This window comes from Brachyhypopomus gauderio, chromosome 3 (assembly GCF_052324685.1).
Source record: "Brachyhypopomus gauderio isolate BG-103 chromosome 3, BGAUD_0.2, whole genome shotgun sequence".
Taxonomy (NCBI): domain Eukaryota; kingdom Metazoa; phylum Chordata; class Actinopteri; order Gymnotiformes; family Hypopomidae; genus Brachyhypopomus; species Brachyhypopomus gauderio.
In genome coordinates, this window is record NC_135213.1 from 20,508,743 (window position 1) to 20,522,179 (window position 13,437).

At 37.1% G+C, this 13,437-nt stretch overlaps 1 long non-coding RNA gene across 1 annotated transcript; it reads right to left on the reverse strand.

Annotated features, from left to right (window-relative positions):
* Positions 1-485: 485 nt before the first annotated feature.
* LOC143509769 (uncharacterized) lies at positions 486-3,813 on the reverse strand. The gene is made up of 6 exons (XR_013129768.1): positions 3,569-3,813; positions 3,056-3,192; positions 2,214-2,316; positions 2,003-2,129; positions 1,570-1,761; positions 486-814 (listed from the first exon to the last, which is right to left on the reverse strand). It is a non-coding gene; the product is annotated as an uncharacterized LOC143509769 (long non-coding RNA).
* Positions 3,814-13,437: the final 9,624 nt, after the last annotated feature.

A 13,437-nucleotide genomic window follows, 5' to 3' on the forward strand; every position in this document is an offset into this window, starting at 1 on the left:
ACAAATCATTTAATTCTAATAAATGTAATGTAGGTCTAGTCATCAACTTCTAGTACACTTCCAGTAAGATAAGACACATACTTCTATAATGCTGACTGTAGTACTGTTCTACTGTCATAGAATTCCAATTTTGTTATAATACACATTGTGTAGTTATTCTGGAGCATTCCTAATGACACATTGTAAAGAGCCAGATTCACATTACAGTGGAAAACAGTAAAAAACTGTAACTGACATACAAAGTTGTATGTCAATATGCAACCTTCGAACACAACTGTGATATAAAACACATACAGGAGTGTAATGAATGCAGAACACTTTATTTAAACATTTCTTTTTTACTTCTGCCAAAATCAAAATTCAGATAATCTATTTACCATCTATATACACACACATACATACATACACACTGCTCAAAAAATAAAGGGAACACTTAAACAACACAATGTAACTCCAAGTCATCCACAGATAGGAAGCAACACTGATTGTGAATCAATTTCAACTGCTCTTGTACAAATGGAACAGACAACAGGTAGAAATGAGAGATTTTCAACTGATTTCAAAAGATTTTTATTAATTGAGATCTAGGATGTGTTATTTTTAGTGTTCCACACAATTCTTAAAACATTGTGAAACACAGAAAACCAGAACAGAACGTATTTAAATATGTAACCATTATATTGTTGTGCTTGTAGAGTAACCCTTCACACTTGCACAGCCTTCTTTCTGTTGTAACTCTCATTATTGCACTTTCGCCTTAAGATGTTTTTAACATCTTGGACTGTAGTTCCTGGAAACTGTCCTATCACACAATCTGTGGGAAGAAAGTCACAGTCACTACTTTAACACTCTAGAATTAGGTTTAGCCATCCCAAGTTTAAGAGTTTAAAATTATGCTAATAATGCACACTATGTGGTGCAACACAAAATGTATACAATGTAAGATCAGACAAATGAGCAGGCAGTCCATGTTAACTCATCCGACATCACTACTTAATCTAACATGTTGGATTTCATAGCTCAAAATAAGCAAACAGCTCATTTTTATGTTTAGCTTGATCTTGTTAGCTATTAGACTAGATATTATTATTTTCTAAAACTGAAAATGACTGCATCTATATATCAGGACAATGACAATTTTCAAAGGCAAAATTACAGTCCTAGACTGTTATAAATTCTAATACACAGATTTGTTTTTAAAAAAAAGTGATCCCTGCAATATACAGTCGCTTCAGAGGTTTACATACAATCACCTTGAACATTTTTTCTGGGGCAGAAAAGTTACAACAAACTCAATTTCATTCGTAGAAAAAAAAAAAGATTTGTCTCACAGGGTTTTCTTACATAACCACAAGATCAAAAGTTTTACATAACACACCTAGGCTCATATTTGGCTAAATGTCCTTTAAAAAGTTACCTGCACCAGATACTTTTTAAAGTCTTCAACAAGTATCTCGCAAAAATTCTGTTTACATAATGAATTGCTCATTCTGCCCCAAATTAAGTAAGAAAAAATTAACAGATTTAGTATAAAAGTCTTTGTAAAAAAATATTGTAAAATTAACTTACCAATAAGTGCATTGACCTTCTTTGGGTCAAGCTGGGCCTTTTCAGGAAGATCTTTAAATACATTGCTGTGCTTCCCTGTAATTGAAGACTTTGCAAGTATTTCCTTTCCAAACACCAGGACGGCCAATTCTTGCGCATAAACTGACATGCGTGTCTCTTCAAAACTTTAACAGTTGAACTGGGAAGCACAACCTGAAACAGAAAACCTTAAATCAGGGGTGGGCAATCTTATTCACATAGGGCCAGTGTGGCTGTTTTTTTATCCTTTTCTAACCAAACAGGTCACACAATCAGTTAACTAAGACCAGCTAATTAAACTAGTGATATAAGGTGTTGTCTGGCCTGGTTGGACTAAAATCCAGCAGCCACACTGGCCCTTTGCAAAGCACACAAAATTCACCATGAGCAAAGCCAAGAAAGATCAGTGTTTTACCACATCAGGGGATTGCAGTTTGCTGGAACGTGGCTGGGCCTCATCCACCGTTGTGTCGGAACTGCGCCTTGCATCTGATTGGTCTAACTTTTCCAAGTACTACCTCACTGTTTTAATGAATGAAGTTCTGGGGAGAATAATGTAAATATATTTAAGGAACACATATTTAGGTAAGTGACAAAGTCACTAAGCAGGACAGTGTTTGTACAACCTTTAAGTGCCTGAACAGTCTCCTCATCAAGTTCCACTGTGCAGGGTTTTGACTTTTCCCGTGGCCTCATAATCTCCACATCACTGTCTGAATCACCGTCCTTCTGTAACCAAGGTATGACAGGCAAAAAGTTTACAGAAATTTGCATTGCCACATTTTACACAACCGTTAATTAAGCTGTATGTATAATGGCAAGTACAGGTTAAGATTTTGAACAATTAAGCTGTTACTGATAGACTGAAACTATGTTTTTTGAAAATGAGTAGAATGTCATGACAATAAATATTTATGTTTTGAAAAAGTCATACTTTTAGGTAAACAGCAGCTTGATTTATGTGGTTAGAATGTTCCTAGATTTATCATGGTGCAGTGGGCAGCATCACAACCTAATGAAATTAATGGTTAAATGTACGTGAATCAGTGGTTCAGTTTTTCGACCTGTGATGTCTTTCCAATGCAGATGGTGAGGCGGAGTCAACAAAGAATTACTTAAAACTTGTTTGTAAGTTTAGAGACCAAGAAGGCCTTTGGGAACCCGGCGCAACATTGCCATTCTTAAAGTTCTTTGTAAACTGCTAAGCTCAATTGATATAGAGAAACACACAAAATTGTGTCTTATTTTGCTGATGATTTTTATTATATACCTGTTTTGGAAAATTAGAAACAGTTTCAATAGTAAATCAGAATGACTGTTTAAAGGACATTTGGCAGCATCTATAGTTTTAAGGTTAAATGCTTCAAGTTAAGCAGTACTTTGTGAGTTATGAATAGGTCAAAACACTCTTAACAAACTGGTTTAAGTATAAAACAAATAAAAATAAAATAATAAAAAAATTACAAACCTTTTTGGGTATGCCAGTTTTTATGCTGGTTTCTGCAGACAGAAACTTTTTTCTTTTAAACATTCCTACAGCCTCTGTCCAAATGTCTTCACCTCTGATGAATCGGTTTCTCTTTTCAATAAGCACCTTCTGATAGTCTAAAACAAGAAATTCAGAGTTTATATTATTTTTCAAATATGTTCTGGGATTAAAGTTATTTAAACAGGTAATGGAAATGCCATGGTGCATGCTTTACCACACAGCAAAAATATTCTAATTTGTTCTTACATTTAAGACTAATGTTACTGGTGGCAGTGCACTACAGAAAGCAGTGCAGTTTTAGATGTAATTAGCTAACGCTAGTGAGCTTAGCGAGTTAGCTGGCATGTTTTAACTAGCCAGCTAGCTAGCTAACTCAATTTGTTCACCCAGCTAGCGTTAGTTGGCTAACCCCATAGACTGCAGGCATGATTCCAAATGTATAACGACAAATACTACACAAAGTAAATCACACCATCATTTAGCTACACTTACCTCCAAACATCAGTATTTTTGCCGCATGTGTTTCAGTCTTCCTCCTTCCTTTTCTGATGGGCCATTTTACCTCTATCCAGCCATCCTCACTGGTTAAATCTGGGCAAGCAGTGACCTGAGACAGTGGCGTGTTCGATTTCACTATTATATCTGAGCTCTCAACCTCCACAGATTTGTCCTGAAAATAAAATAACGCGAATTTTCCGAGCATTACTGAAGTGCTAACGGTTGAGTTGCAGCACTGGACAAACTTCCCAAGTTCCACGAACACTGAGGCTGAACCTGATTGGCTGATTTTTGGCACTAAATTTAAAGAGTTCTCTGGCGCTATTCCTGCATTCAGCGCCCTTCTCATTCAGTCTGCACAGCGCTTAACAGGTAAGTTCATTTTCCAGCAGTAAAATGAATATGAAGATAATATAGTGTAAACAACTACATATGGAACTACACATGGAAGCCTATATATAGACTTGTTTTGATCATTTAGATATTATTTTGTAACCGTTTTAATTCAAATGATAATGATATTGTCTTTTTTTCATACAAGAATTGAAAGGTCATAGCCTATTTTTTCGATACAGTTATACAAAGACCAATAATATGTAGATCCCTTCATGTGTGTGTGTTTGTTTGTTTGTTTGTTTTAGAGACACAGAAGCAGAGAGAACATAATGAATATATCTCAGTCATGATCCCTATTGGTATTATCTTTCTGAAGTATATAGTTTGTGTTGTTACAAATCTCAAATAGGAACAGAAAGAATTACAAACAAGCAATTAATTGTATAATTACATGTTTGTTTTTTTCATTTCAGGATGGCTAAAAAAGGGGTCAATATAAGGCATATCTAGAAGAAGACTGTCCAACTCCAAGAAAGCGTCTTAAGAAAAGAAATACTGACCAAGTAATATACTTCCATTAGAATAGGAATAGTTGTCATACTTTTGACCTTATAGTGTACTTTTGAGTTTTCAATTTTATTTTTATATTAATGTATATGTATTTGTTGTATTAAAAATGAGTTCACACATATGCTTTCACATTTCCGAATCATTTGTTATAAATTGCATTTTGTTAAAGATGTTAAATTCTATTATCACAACGTTTGTCATGGAATATTCATTTGAAATTGTAAATACTTATAGATACTTTCACTGAAGTACAGTACAATAAGTTATATTGCAAAAATATAGGCTCATAGGACACATTTAGTAAAATTATAAGTTTATCATAAAAAAAGCACAGTTTAATACTAAGTATATTTTTATTAAGTACATAGCCAGTACAAAAGTAGCACAGATAAACCAAGCACCAAGTACTTCTTAACCTCGTACGTAAGAACGAGGGGAAAAAAACAGGTTATTGCGAAAGGGAAGTAAAACAGGTTATTGTGAAGAGCGCCACAAATGTGGCTCTGACTGGGGATCACTGGACCTCTGTTAGCAACAAGAATGATCTTGGTGTGACAGCTCATATTATAGATGATGAATGGAAGATCCAGTCATTTGCTTTGAGCATAGAGAAGACCACTTCTAGGCACTATGGAGATGCCTGTGGCAGAGGCCTGGGAAATTTAAGAAAAGTATACCATCTAAAATGGTATTAAAAAACATCTTCTGATTTACTTCAATTCTTCCAATATCCTGAGCAAAACTCCCAAAATTAAACAACATTTTTGGTCAGAATTTCCAATGTTCTGAACTGTTTTCTGCACTCATATATTGGTCTGTGTAGTAGACTGGTGGAAAAATAAACAAGATGTTGAAGTTTGATTATGTTCATTGATTCATTCATCATTCAAACTTAAATTAATATTTCTCATGTTAAATACTGAAATGCGATTAAAATGCGATTAATTTTGATTAATTAATTACAAAGCTTCCGATTAATTCGATTAATTTTTTTAATCGCGTCCCACCCCTAATATATATATATATATGTATGTATGTGTGTGTGTGTGTGTGTGTGTATGTGTGTATATATATATATATATATATATATATATATATATATATATATATATATATATATATATATATATATATCTACCCGCCTACATATTGGTTGATCTACATAGCTAGACAATTACAAATATTTCAATAAGTATACATGCAAATATATATATATATATATATATATATATAATTAATGTACATAAGAATGTACATCTGAATATGTACTAATAACTATCCATCATATCATCGCACTCGTCTACACTACACCTTCCTTCATGTACAAAAGAGGAAAACGACCCTGCATTACCCTCCTTTTCCCCACCCCTATCTTTCTCTCTATCCTCTGTCTGTCCCAAATAAATTACATTCACCTAAATAGAATCATGAACATAACTATACAATTAATTACAAACTATTGGACACCTTACAACACTCCAACATGCTACAATTAAAATTAGTTACATGGAACATACATGGAATCGGCTCCCAAGAAAAAAAAACTAAAATATTTTTCTATCTCAATAGATTAAAAGCAGATATATGCTTCCTACAGGAAACTCACCTAACAGAATCAGATCAACAAAAATTGAAATCAGCAGAATACAATCACATATTTACAGCCAATTACAACTCTAAGCAAAGAGGTGTAGCCATTTTAATTCATAATAAAATCACATTCACACACAATGCTACAATCACAAACCCAGATGGACGATACATCATCATAAATATCACCATTAACAACCACACTTTTACCATTGCTAACATCTACGGACCAAACATCGACAATCCCTCTTTTTTCCATGACTTCTTCACACAAGTAACCTCAATAACCAACTCTTCAATAATAATAGGAGGCGATTTTAATACAGTTATTGATCCAACACTAGACCGGTCAGCCTATACTCAGAACACACGCAACTGGAATTCCACTGAAGTAATAAAACAATACATGCAAGATCTCGGTCTTGGTGATAGCTGGCGACAAAATCATCCAACCACCAAAGAATTCACATTTTACTCAGCAGTACATAAATCATACTCACGCATTGACTATTTTTTAATCAGTAATTCAATTCTGTCAAATATTGTACATACACAAATTCACCCTATAACAATAAGTGACCATGCTCCTGTCTCAATAATATGGAACTCAAACCAACAACACAAACAGACATTTAGATGGCGCCTTAACACATCACTTCTCAATGATCAAGAATTCGATAACTATATTAAAAAAGAGTGGACATCCTTTTTAGAAATAAATGACACTCCAGACATACCAGCATCACTTTTATGGGAAACAGGTAAAGCAGTGCTAAGAGGAAAAATAATCTCATACGCTACATTTAAAAAGAAGAAAGAAACAGAACTTGAGATAAAGTTAGAATCAAAAATTAAGGAATTAGAAAATATTACCATAAGTAACCCATCTGAAGATAAGCAAAAAGAACTTAGGAAACTTAGATACGATTTAAACGAATTGACAAATAAAAAAACTAAATTCCTACTACAAAGATTAAGACATGAAAACATCGAATACTCAAATAAATCTGGAAAATATTTAGCAAATCTTATTAAGCTTAATAAAGAAAAAACATTTATTCCAACCATAAAAAACTTAGCAGGGAAAACAGTGCAGACACCTGATGAGATAAACAACACCTTTAAAGATTTTTTCAAAAAAGTATACTCAACAGACAATGAAACCAACTTAGACGAAATTAATAATTTTCTGGACCATATCAAACTACCTAAATTAACTGAAAACCAAAAACAAACACTCGAAAGACCATTATCCCTAGAAGAACTTTACAAAGCTTTAAAACATATGCCCAACAGTAAAGCCCCAGGACCTGATGGATTCCCTGCTGAGTTTTATAAACACTTTTGGCCATCCTTATCACAACTCTTTTACAGAACAATAACAGAAATCAAACAAAATGCAAAACTCCCAGCAAATATGAACACTGCAACCATCTCCCTTCACCTTAAACCAAACAAAGACCCTACCCAACCATCTAGCTACAGACCATTATCATTAATGAATACAGACACAAAAATAATCAGCAAGGCGCTAGCCAACAGAGTAGAAACAGTAATTCATAATTTAATACATCCTGATCAAACGGGTTTTCTCAAAGGTCGACACTCATCCACAAATATGCGCAGATTAGTGAACATAATAGATTACACCTCACACCAAAACATACCAACAGCAATTATAACGCTAGATGCAGAAAAAGCCTTTGACAGAGTAAACTGGAAATTCTTATTTACCACACTGTATAAACTCGGATTTGGAGAATCATTCATTAACTGGATACAGATCTTATACACTGCACCTAAGGCTACAGTCAACACCAACGGGGTAATATCACAACCTTTCACATTACACCGGGGGACCAGACAAGGATGCTCACTCTCTCCCTATCTATTCTCTATCTTCATAGAACCACTAGCAGCAGCAATACGACAAAACACAGACATTAAAGGAATCCAAACACCTAACATGGAACATAAAATCAGTCTATATGCAGACGACATCTTACTATTTCTACAAAAACCACATATCTCAATAACAAAAACAATTCAAACAATTGAAACCTATTCAATAATATCAGAGTACTCAATTAACTGGTCAAAAGCTGCAATTCTCCCAATAAATATAAATAAATGTGATAATGAACTGAAAACATTACCTATCCCAATATGTAGTAATTACATCACATATCTGGGTATAAAGATATCTCCCCAGCTGTCAGAATTGTTCAAGCTTAACTACAATCCATTAACTAAAACAATAAGTGACGATCTTCACCGCTGGACTACACTTCCTCTTTCACTTGCTGGCAGAATTGCTACGATTAAAATGACAATATTACCAAAAATCAATTATTTATTTTCAATGATTCCCATTCAGCCCCCACTCACTTGGTTTCAGACTTTAAATACCACAATAACTGATTATTATTGGAAAAATAAACCATCTAGAATCAAACTCACAACGTTACAGAATTCAAAATCATATGGCGGGCTAGAGGCACCAAATTTCCACAATTATTACCTGGCAAATCAATTACAATATATATTAAAATGGATAAAACCTAATAGTACAGATAGATCATGGACTGATTTAGAACAAGCACTATGTAAAGATATACAAATATCCAATTTACCATTTATCAGCCAAACAATTAAACATCACCCATGTTTTTATAATACAACTGTGGCCACAACTCTGACAGCCTGGTGGAATTTTCACAAACTAACAAACTCAGCACTAACACCAACCATCCACTCACCCATCTGGAATAACCCGGACTTTACAATTAATAAAAAAACATTAAATTATCTATCATGGGCTAATAAGGGAATCACACACCTAAAACATCTGTATAACAATACCACACTGATGTCACTACCACAAATAACCCAGAATTACGGAATCGAAAGAACTCAGTTCTTACAATATCACCAGTTAAGATCACTCATCAGTTCAAAAATCAATCCAACTACTCTAGCCCTCTCTACACCAATCTCAGAACTTCTTAACATTAATACAGCAAATAAAACATTATCCAAAATATATAAAATTATATCTCAATTAAATCTTAACATGAGCCTACCGTATAAGCAATGGGAAGAAGATTTATCATCAACTTTTAATACCATCTTTTGGATACAGATATGTAATAATAACTATAGCATTATCACAAATACTAATTTACAACTAATCCAGTATAAAGTTATCCACCGAGTACACTATACCACATACAAAATGTATAAAATGGGATTCACAAACTCACCAAACTGTACACACTGTAATCAGAACACTGTTGATAATTATATCCATGCTATGTGGCACTGCACTCCAGTTAACCTGTTTTGGAATGAAGTCACTACTCATCTATCTCAAGCACTAAATACCCAAATTCATCCAACACCTTCATTATGCCTACTAGGGGACATATCAACCATTAGCACAACACCACAAAACAATAGAACAATCCTAATGTCGCTAGTCATTGCCAAAAAAGTCATCCTCATGAATTGGAAAACAAAAAATAACATAAACATCAATCACTGGAAAAATCTTCTAATATATTATATCCCCCCAGATACACACTTAGAGCCTACCATAAATACAGATACAGACTTAATCTAGACACAACTAACTCAAATATTACATCACAACATAAGCAAATTCAACTGTAGCAAACAAATCACAAGTTCATGATTAAAGTACATTTCTATCTTTTTATAAGCAATATGGTATATTATATATTATTGTATTATGTTATATTATAATATACTATATTTGCACTATATTATACCATATACATATTATATATCTGTATAACCCCCTCTTCCTTTTGTTTCTGTCCCCCTTTACACCCCCCCTTTTCTTCTCCCTTTATACCCCTCCTCCCCCCCCCCCATTTAAAATGTGCTAAATTTATATATGTTTTTATGATTGAATAAACAATAAACAATAAAGTATCAATAGTCCTCCGAAGAGGGGGGGTGGTGGTGGGAAAAAAAAAAAAATTTGAGCCATTTTCACTGATGTATGTGAAATGCTCCTTAAATTTCCAGTGCTTGAAAGCATCTGTCATTATTGCTGCTTGAGCTGATACTGAACCGCACGCTTGCTGCTCCAACACAGAAACAAGCGGGAAATGGTGATATAGGGTGCAAATCAATGAAAGTGAGCCACCTTTGCTAAGCTATCCATTCATTTTATGGGGGTTTAGTGTCGTGATGTGTGTGTTTTAGCCTCTATGTATTGTGTTTATTGGGGATTTTACAGTCTGTAGCCACAGGCTAGGTCCTGGGTAGCCGAGGAAAATGTGCATGCTCGTTGGGGCTCACGCGGCACAAAGTTAACTCTAGTACTAAATAGTAGGGATGTCCCGATCACATTTTTTCTGTTCTCGATCTGATCTGAGTGATTAATTATTTTTTTGTGTCTCCCGATACCGAGTCTCTGTCACGTCCAGTCCCTCCCCCCTCCCTGGTCCTGCCTAGTTTCCCTGTGGTCTCTCCCTCTGTCTGCCACGCCCGTCCTCATTGTTCCCACCTGCATCTCATTTCATGTCTCGATGACATCAGCCCACCTGCTCTGCCTCCCGAAGACGTCAGCCCGGCTGCTCCGCCTCCCGATGACAACGCCTGCCCTACAGCCCGGCCTCTTGATGACGCCTGCCCTGCAGCCCGGCCTCCTGAGGCTTCCTTGTCGCCCAAGCTCCCCAGGGCCTCCTCGTCGCTCGTGCCCCCAGGGCTTCCTCGTCGCTCGTGCCCCCCAGGACTTCCTCGTCGCTCATGCCCCCCAGGGTCTCCTCGTCGCCCATGCCCACCAGAGTCCTGTCAATGCCCCGGCTTCGTGGGATCTCCCTTGTCCCCCTGGTCCCTGTGGACCGTCGTCCGGCCTCACAGGTCCCTGCAGCCCGTCATCCGGCCTCCCCGGTCCCTGCGGCCCGTCTACCGGCCTCCCCGGTCCCTGCGGCCCATCTGCCGGCCTTCCCGGCCCCTGGGGCCCGTCTGCTGTCCTCACTGGCCCCTGCGGCCCGTCATATGCAGCGAAATTGTCCCCAACGGGATCGGAGTAGTCAAAGGGCCAGGGTGGCCTCTACAGTTGTATGTCCTAAATTCATGGAAAAGTCGAGGCATGCTATGCAGTCAGCCCTGATGGGAGAATGTCTCGAAGTTGAAATACTGGTTCAAGGTAAGCCCATTCCTTGTGTCCTGGATACTGGCTCCCAAGTGACCCTGTTTAGTCAGAGTCTGCTTCAGCGCCATCTGCAAGGGGCAGAGATGAAGGAAGCCACCAAAGTCCCCTGGTTAGCCCTTAGCACTAGAAGCGCCAAAGCTCCGGTCATTTGACCGCTGTGACGTCTACTAGAAGCGCCGCCTCTGGTCGACCTAATTATACCTAGAAGCGCCGAGCACCGGTCACTTGACCGCAGCAGCACAAAAAAAAAATTATATCTTTGCACTGGATCCAATTTCAGAACCCTCCTTTCATGACTTTTCCCAGAATTGTCCTTTTAATAAACTAGTATTTTTACATTGTTAAAAGAAACCCTGCACATGCTAGTTTCAATCGATTTCGCTCGTATCTCTGTAATATTGTTGTCGTCGCCTACACTTCAAGACTGTGATTCTCTTTTCTGCCAGCGGGTGTCGCAAAGATTCGTATGTCATTTAATATTTAGTATAACTAAATAGAGATCAATAGTTTTCAAAACTAAATTATTCATAAAGTTCAAACTGATTATTGTGTAAAGACAAAACGGAATTCGTCCGTTGAACGAAAGTGAAAGTGTTTCACTTTCCAAAGTCTTAAAATATATACTTTATTTATTAATATTATTTAATATATACTATATATAAGTTTACATCAATGGTTTTCAAACCGTGAGAGCGTCTTGCTTTGCCTAATAAATGCTTTGGTAGTTTGCAGGAATTCTGCGAATGGTAATTAGCCTACCTATCAAGTCAATATCTCAAAGAAATGATCTCTCGGGTATAATCCCTCTTCGCCAGGGCTAGCTGTTAGATACATACATTATGTATGGCTGCTTTTGACACACTGGCATTACAAAAGAATTAAGCAGAATGCAAGTTACGTATGTAAATGCATACCTTTGCGAGCGAAACTGAGATGATGGCATGGGCGGTGCTGTTATGAACACTTTATTCACAATAGCATTCATGAGGCAACGTGAGCTATAAATTCGTCGGGACGCGGCTACACAGTTTGAGTGAAAACTCTGCTTGGGCGATCGAACAGCAACACAGTTTGCTTGAAAGCTCGGTTTTGGCGTTTGAACAGCAACACAGTTTGCTTGAAAGCTCGGTTTGGGTGATCGAACAGCAACACAGTTTGCTTGAAAGCTCGGTTTGTGTGATCGAACAGCAACACAGTTTGCGTGACTCCTCGGTTTGGGCGTTTGAAAGGTTGCATAGTGCATTATAAAAATGGCACAGAGAATCATGTACACCCCAAAGCAAGTGCTGGACATGCTGTGCAATATTGATGAGATGGAATCGGAGGGCGAACAATTTGAGGTGTCGGATGGAGAGGGCGAAAGTGAAATGGATCTGAATCTTGAATCTGATTCAGAATCGGACTCTGAAACTTGAGTGTGGTGGTGACTCATTTCAGGCCAAAGACGGTACGGTGTGGTTTGAAACTGCTGGCAAACCTCAGGGTAGAGCACAAGAGTGCAATATTGTGAGAGAAACCCCAGGGCCTACGTGTTATGCCAAGGACAAAATTAAAAGTCCACTGACCAGCTTACTGTGTTTGACACAGAAATGTGGGGCGCAATTCTGAAATACACAGAGGCAGAGGCTGAACGAAATAATGCTCAGTTCAAACTAACAGCTGACGAACTGAAAGCATTTGTGGGTCTCGTTTATTTGAGAGGTATAACAGCCGGTAAAAGCATGAAACTTGATGAATACTGGTCTGCTGACTTAGGAAATCCCATTTTCAAAGAGACAATGTCTAGACAGACATTCAGAGATATCATGCGCTATCTGCGCTTTGATGACAAGAGCACAAGGGCTGCCCGCCTTGCGACTGATAAATTTGCTATGATCTTGGAGATATTTGATAAATTTGTGAAAAACAGTATTGCTTCTTACACGCCCGGTGAGAACATAACTGTTGATGAGCAACTGTTCCCAACTAAAGCTCGCTGTCGTTTCACTCAGTACATGGCCAATAAACCCGATAAATTTGGGATTAAGTTCTGGGTGGCCGCTGATGTTGAAACAAAATATATGTTGAACGCCATTCCCTATCTAGGAAAAGATGAAAGCAGGCCGGCTGGTCAACGGTTGTCTGAAAATATTGTGTTGCACATATATTGTTCAAACAGTGCATGAATGTTAACCTGAGC